The sequence below is a fragment of the Phyllostomus hastatus genome, unplaced genomic scaffold, assembly GCF_019186645.2.
Source record: "Phyllostomus hastatus isolate PE091 unplaced genomic scaffold, TTU_PhHast_1.1 phas_scaffold_1674, whole genome shotgun sequence".
NCBI lineage: Eukaryota > Metazoa > Chordata > Mammalia > Chiroptera > Phyllostomidae > Phyllostomus > Phyllostomus hastatus.
The window spans coordinates 13,036,361-13,044,210 of NW_025334011.1; the positions used below are offsets into that span (position 1 = coordinate 13,036,361).

At 41.1% G+C, this 7,850-nt stretch overlaps 1 pseudogene; it reads right to left on the minus strand.

Annotated features, from left to right (window-relative positions):
- Nucleotides 1–6,505: 6,505 nt before the first annotated feature.
- On the minus strand, nucleotides 6,506–7,850 carry LOC123831074 (annotated as a pseudogene).

Genomic DNA, 7,850 nt, shown 5'->3' on the forward strand with positions numbered 1-7,850 from the left:
TTGATTAGCTCAGTGGCTCCAACCAAAATGCAGTGAATTATACACAGTGTTAAACAAAAGTCTTCATACTACGACCAACATGAGTGATTACTTGGAAGAGAAAGGATGCAGGCAAGGGGCTGCCAAGGCATCAGCGCTGGCCTCCACAGTGGCCTAGAGTTGGCCCTGGGGGTTGAGTTGGCTTGTTTCTTGAACAGTTTCTCTCCTGCCTGGTTGTTACACAGGAGCAGCTCTACTCCCTCCTCTAAATGCTAGACACATTTTTTGTCATAGGTTCTCATTGTCAGTCCTCAGTAGCAGCTGACACTTTTCTATTTTTATGCAGAAGCCTCTGGACACATAGTGCTGTCCACCTACCTAACCCTGAAAAGAAGTCCACCGTTCACCCAACACACACTTTCAGTCCTCAATAACAGCTGATACTTTTCTATTTTTATGCTATAAAGCAGAGAAGGCCAGATCTTAGCAAAGGAATAAAAAACAAAATGGAAAATAACTGTAGGTTAAGAGACTCAAGTGAAGCCCACAAAGTTTAAGTTGATGTCTTTGCCTGCAGGGGAAAAGAGTTTATCGAAAAGGAAACGAATGTAGGTGGAAGAAAAATTTGAAAAAAGCCTGAACAAACCAATGAGACCATATCAACAGAAGATTGCCAATGTCTCTTTTCTTGAATTAAAAAATCTTCATTTTTTCATTTTTTAATCATTGGTATTGTTATTCTCTTACAGTTGTCCCAATTTTCCCCTTTTACTCTCCTCCTCCCATCCCCGCTCCTCCACCACTCCCACAGTCGGTTCCCACACTGTTGTCCATGTCTGTGGGCCATTCATACATGTTCTTTGTCTAGTGCCTTTCCCTTCTTTCCACCATTATTTGCCCCACCCTTGGTCACTTTCAATCTGTTCCTTGTCTCCATGCCAGTGGTTCTATTTTGTTCATTAGTTTATTTTGTTCATTAGATTCCTCCTATAGGTGAGATCATGTGGTATTTGTCTTTCACCGACTGGCTCATTTCACTTAGCATAATATTCTCCAGTTTCATCCATGCTGTTGCAAAAGGTAGGAGTTCTTTCTTTCTGTTCCATAATATTCCATTGGTAATATTGGAATAATATTCCATTGGTAAAACTGGTAAATATACCAGTTTTTTGATCCACTCATTTACCGATGGGCACATAGGCCTTTTCTAGCACTTGGCTATTGTAAATAGTACTGCTATGAACATTTGGGTGCATAGGTTCTTTTGAATTGATGTTTTTGGATTCTTAGTGTATATTCCCAGCAGTGGAATCACTGGGTCAAAAAGCAGCTCTATTTTTAGGGTTTTTTTTGAGGGAATTCCATGGTATTTTCCCCAGTGGCTGCACCAGTCTGCATTCCTGCCACTAGTGCATTATAATTCCCTTTTCTCTGTATCTTCACTAGCACTTGTTGTTTCTTGATTTATTAATGATGGTCATTCTGAGAGGCGTGATGTGATATCTCAGTGAGGTTTTAATTTGCATCTCTCTGATGGCTAGTGATGTTGAGCACTTTTTCATATGTCTATGGGCACTCTGTATGTCCTGTTTGGAGAAGTGTCTGTTCAGGTCCTTTGCCAGATAGTTCATGTCTGTGAATAATGACAGTTTTACTTTCTCCTTTCCAATTTGGATGAATTTTATTTCTTTTTCTTATCTGATTGCTATGCCTATAACTTCCAATACTAAGTTGAATAAGAGTGGTGAAAGTGGACACCCTTGTCTTGTTCCTGATCTTAAGGGGAAAGCTTTTAGGTTTTGCCCATTGAATGTAATGTTGGCTGTAGGTTTTTCATATATAGCTTTTATTATGTTGAGGTATGCTTTTTCTATTCCCACTTTGCTGAGTTTTTTTTTTATCATAAATGGGTGCTGGATTTTATCAAATGCTTTTTCAGCATCTATTGATATGATCATGTGATTTTTGTCCTTCATTTTGTTTATGTGGTATATTATAGACCCCAAGATCTCTGTGTGCAAAGATAGATCTTTGGGGTGAAAGGTTCTCTACATATCAATTAAGTCCATTTTATCCAGAGTATTGTTCAGAGCCACAATATCCTTATTGACTTTTTGTTTGGAGTATCTATCCATTGTTGACAATGGGTGTTAAAATTCCCTATGATGACTGTGTTGTTGTCAATATCTTTCTCGAAGACCTCCAAGATTTTGTTTATATATTTAGGTGCTACTATATTGGGTGCATATATGTTTACAAGGGTTACATTGTCTTGTTGGATTACTCCCTTAAGTATTATGTAATGACCTTCTTTGTCCCTTTTTATGGCTTTTGTCTTGAAGTCTATTTTGTCTGGTATAAATAAATATTGCCACCCCAGCTTTCTTTTTGTGTCCATTTGCTTGGAATGCTTTTTTTCCATCCCTTCACTTTCAACCTATGTAGGTCTTATGTTCTGAGGTGGTTCTCTTGTAGGCAGCATATATGCAGGTCATGTTTTCTTATCAATTCAGCTACCCTCTGTATTTCAATTAGAGTATTTAATACATTTATGTTTAAGGTTATTATTGATAGGTACATATTCATTGCCATTTTTCTGTACCTGTGTTTCTCTCTCCCTCTCTCTCTTCTCCTTTTTATAAGAACAAACAGGAACACAGTTGAAGAAGACCAGCAATAAAAGTGACTTCAGCATCTTTTGTAGTGCTGACTTGGTGTACTCTTTTAGCCTCTTTTTGTTTGGCAAGCTCTTTACTTCACCTTCTATTTTAAATGAGAGCCTTACTGGATTGAGTAGTCTTGATTGTAGGTCTTTGTTTTTTCATGGAATATTTCATGCCAATCTCTTCTGGCTGGTAGTGTTTCTGGTGAGAAATTAGCTTCTAGTCTTATTGAAGCTGTCTTTTATGTTACTAGCTCTTTTTCCCTTGCTGCCTTTAAGATTCCCTCTTTGTCTTTAAAATTTACCATTTTAATTATCATGTATCCTGGAGTAGGACTCTTTGGGTTCATCTCTATTGGAACCTCTGTGCTTCCTGAACTTGTGTGACTTTGTTGGGGAGATTTTCTGTCACCAAGTTGGGGGAATTTTCTGTCATTATTTTTTCAAACAGGTTTCCTATACCTTACTCCATTTCTTCTCCTTCTGATATTCCTATTATGAGAATGATGTTATATTTCATGTTATCCTGAAGCTCCCTTTAACTGTCTTTATTCTTTTTGAGTCTTTTTCATTTTGTTGCTCTGACTGGGTATTTCTTTCTGTCTTGTCTTCCAGCTCACTGATTCAATCCTCTGCTTCATCTAGCCTGCTTTTAATTTCTTCTTGTTTATTTTTCATTTCAGATATTGTATTCTTCATTTCTTCTTGGTTCTTATTCATAGTTTCTGTGTCATTTTCCTGCTGTTGTAGTTCCCACTAAGTTCCTTGTAGCTCCCATAAAGTTCCTTATAGTTCTTACTGAGTTCCTTGAGCATCTTTATAACCATTATTTCAAATTCTCTGTCTGATAGATTGCTTGCCTCAATTTCATTGAACGTTTTTTCTGGGGCTTTCTCCTTTCCTTTCAATTGGGGGTTATTTTAAGTGACTTTTTTTGTTTGTTTCTGCATCACAAGTTGTTCTGCTTTGCCTGCCTCTCTTCGTGGAGTGGACTTCTGTGGTAGGAGTTCTGTGGAACTCAATGGTACAGTTTGTTTGATCTCCTGATCTGGATGCTCTAGGGATGCCCTTTATTCAGTTTATATGGTCCCTCTTGTTGTACTTAGGCTTTGATTATTGATAGCTCATTCATCAGTGGGTTCTCCCCTCCAGCTGGCTGACTGAGAGTCACAACCTCTGCCATGCTTTGTGTGCTGTTGTACAGGTGCTGGTTAACAAAGCAATACTATCCAGAAAACAAACTCACACCTGCAAAATTATCCACATCAGCAATATCAACAGCAATTGAGCAAAGATTAATAAAGGTGTAAAGAGAATAAGAATGTTATACAAAAGAGAAAAGAGAATATAAGATGTCTACAGTAAAAAAAATGATTTTGAGAGTATAGAGGGAGGAAAAATAGTGAGATTAAGGAATAGAATCCAAGCTAAGGGAAAAAAATAAAATTCCAAACTCAAATAAGCACGGACAGGAGAGAGGCAAAATGGAGTAAGACAAGGGGAGAGTACCATATGAAATTTGCAATTTAAGAAAATAGCCCTGGCTGGTGTGGCTCAATAGATTGAGCACCAGCCTGCAAACGAAAGGGTCACTGGTTAGATTCCCAGTCAGAGCACATGCCTGGGTTGCAGGCCAGGTCTCCACTAGGGGGTGTGCGAGAGGCAACCACATATTGATATTTCTCTCCCTCTCTTTCTCCCTCCCTTCCCCTTTAAAAATAAATAAATAAAATCTTTTAAAAAAAGAAAATAGTGAATAGGAACACAGTTGAAGAAGACCAGCAATAACTATAATATCCACACCAAACAAGCCACCATTTTTAAAGGTGGAAAGAAAATAAGAATATTATAAGAAGGGGGAAAAAGAATGTGAGCTGGCTAAATGAAGGAAGAATGATTTTGAGAGGATAGAGGGAGGAGAAATAATAAGTAAGGAATAGGAACAAATCATAGTGTGAGGAGAAATAAAATTTACAATGAAAATAAGAAAGGGCTGGAAGAAGGCAAAAAGGAGTGAGACAGGGGAAGTACAATGTGAGATTTGAAATAAAACTAAAAATAATATAAAAATCTAAAGAAAAGAACAAAAAAGAAAAGACAAAGAATAGTGAATTAGTTGAAATATAATTGAAGCAAAAGAAGAAATATTGAAGGGCTATCTGAAAGAAAGAAAAACACACATCCTGAAGAAGAGCAAGGTGAAATTTGTCTCAGCAGAGTTTGATGTTTGCCTTCTGACTTCTCTTTCTGAATCCGACTCTGGCTTTTTATCGGCTCAAGGCCCTGGGGTGGGTCATCCAGCTTCAGATAGCACACATGTATCACCTTCACCTGCCTCGAGAGGGGGCTTTAGATGCTATCAGGATGGTGGGACCCATGGGTCTCTCCTGGGAGGCACTGTTCAGTCTTCTGGGAAAATCGTGGTTGTGTTCCCCCTGCCCCTGTACCACCCATCTTATTTCTAACAATGTGTAGTTTCTGATGAATTCACTGTCCATTTCAAGGGAGAAGCAAATCTGTGTAAGAGAGTCAGCTCTTTCCGGCTGATGGCAGCTCTGTGTGTGAGCTGAGGCTGGGCAGGGCCCTGATTCCCTCGGGCTGCACCAGTTTCTGACTCCCTGCTTGGCTGGCCTCAATGGAATAAGGCCCTTGGAACCAGTGTATTTTGTTTCCCTGAAAGAAGCTCAAAATGTGCCCTTTACACATTTCTCTTTCTTTTTCTTGTGGATACACACCCTACAGGGGGTTCTTGAGCCTGTCCTGTTTTGCAGAGATTCCTTATAGGTGGTGCTCGTATCCTGCAGGATGTGGGGGTTGGGTGCATCCTTCCCTTCCTGGAAGGTTCCATCTCCAAATGGGGAGGTGGCTCTGTCTTGTTGTAAGTAATCTCAGGTGCTCTACTCCCGCCCATCCAGTTCCCAGCCACTGCCCTCACTGCAGACTCAGTCCTGGACTCTCTCCATTCTGTGCAGCCTTCGGCCTGCTAGCTATGCCGGGCTAGGGCCAAGGAATCTCCTTTCTGTGCACCTTTCTGATCTCTCTGCCCACCTGCACTCAATGGGTTTGCGCCCTCAATCCTTTCCCCGTCCTGGCAGGGCAGATGCACATGGGGTCCCTGCCCAGCACACCTCTGCTCCCCCTTAGAAAGTCTCTCCAGCCATTCCCACTGCAGCACTGAGTCACTGTCCAGCTTTCCTCACACACCACCTTCCCCCAAAGCCAAAAGTCTCTCACAATAATGTCTGGCCACAGCCTGCCTCCTCTGCCCAACCCAGGTACAGACAGACTCCCTCTCTCTGGCACTCTCCTGGTTGGAGTTTGCCATTGCAGCTATGGGTGTGATGGTTGCTGTGTGCGTGTGTAGCCTGGATCTCCCTGACTTTGTGTATCCAAGTCAGTCCAGGCCTGGGTCTGGGGGGTCTCTGCCCTGGGAGGGGAGGGAGCTGCAGAGCTGTGATTTCTGACTAGGTTCTCCACAGCTACAGGTGCCAAGCACAGGGTATTTGGGCATCCTTCCAACCTATAAAATCTATTTACTGCCTGTTGTGAAATGTCTTCTGTACTCCTTGGCTTCCAAATTTCATATCAGCTAAGGTTCTGTTGAATGATTGGTTTATTTCTCAGAAGGTCAGCCAAGTATCTGAGGTGGGGGCAAGAGCAAGTGGACTCAGCTGCCACCTACTTGGCTGCCATCTTCTCTCTCTCTTTTGTTTTCATTTCTTTTAATGAAACAGAGCCAATTTTACTCAAATTCCCCAAAACTTTTGCACAATATGTTGTTTCTAAAATGCATGTCACCCTTTGTATAATGGTTTTATCATTTCATCTTTCCTTTGTAGTTTTTTCATCTTTTTTTACAGTTCTTCAGTAGAAGCCAGAGTCTTGAGTTGCCCAGTTAGGAACATCTGACCTACTATTCTGATTAAGTTTCTTCTCAGTACTCATGGCCAACATCTGGCTTCTAAATGAAAGGCTTTTGGTCTTTTCAATCCCTTGCTGGTAGGGTGAGATTGCACTGTTACCCATAACCACATGACCTAATTTAGAACCATTTTTGGCATCCAGTCTTGCATTCCTAATCAAATTTACAACTTGCCTTTCAGCTTTTCTGGAGTCATGTTCAGTTCATCTGCCGACACGTTAATGCTGATACACTGGGTGATGCGACAAAAAGTCTCAAATATGAAGAGATGGGCATTTTTAATGAAATCCCCAGGACAAACCACCACGAAGAAGTCATTTAAAGCACAGATTCATATTCCCTCAGCTTTTGCTGAGCTCCATCAAAGTCAAAGTTAACATATAAACATTCAACAGATTCTGTAGCTGGGTTTTTGTATGTGTAAGACTCCTGTTCAGTAACTTTGACTAGACCTTTTAGTATCTGCTGGTGCTTTTGAACATCTTTGTCAGTTATGACTGCTGTAGTCACAGTGAAGAATATGTGGACACCTCGTCCGAACTGCATTAAGATACTGTGGGTGGTAAAGGAAAAGATTGTTTGTCATCATGCCCTCTCGGGTGGTCAAAGAAAACAGACATGAGTGAATGAGCCTGTTTGCCGCTGAAGAGACAAGAGTGGGGCACTCACAGAACTATCTGTGGTTTCATTCAACTGTGTCAGGTCTTTTTCACAGCTGCATCCCAATTCTGCATTAACTTGCAGAGATCAGTTCCCCCCATAGTGAACTCAAAGCATTTCTGCCTGTTCCTGGGACCAACACTCAAAAGAAGTAAAGATGTTCTGCTCCAGAGTAACTCCCGCATTCATATTGGAGTTTTGCAGACCTGTAGAGCATATCTGAATACGCTGGCCTAGAACCATGCTTGTCCACCAGGTAATCAAACAGCACCTGACTGTCCAGGTTGGCTGCATTCACCTTGTTACTCTCTGGATCTTCAAGCGTGTTCACAATTGGTTCTGTTTCCACCTGAAGCTGTTTCAGTTGTGCAACAACTGCGGTTCTTTTTCCTCTCAAAGCATGAGGAATAGCATCAGAATAAAGGTTTTTGTACACACCCATAGCAAAGTCTACCGTGTTGATATCACTAAGAAGACCCAATTTTCCTTGTAATAACTCTTTCTCATTATACATCCCTTTACGGAGAGAAACTCAAGTGACAGAAAGACTAGATGCCCATCCAAGATGTGTGCGGCGTGAGTAGTCTAGCCGTACTCCGCCTGCTTGCCAAGGAAAAGGAGAGCCAT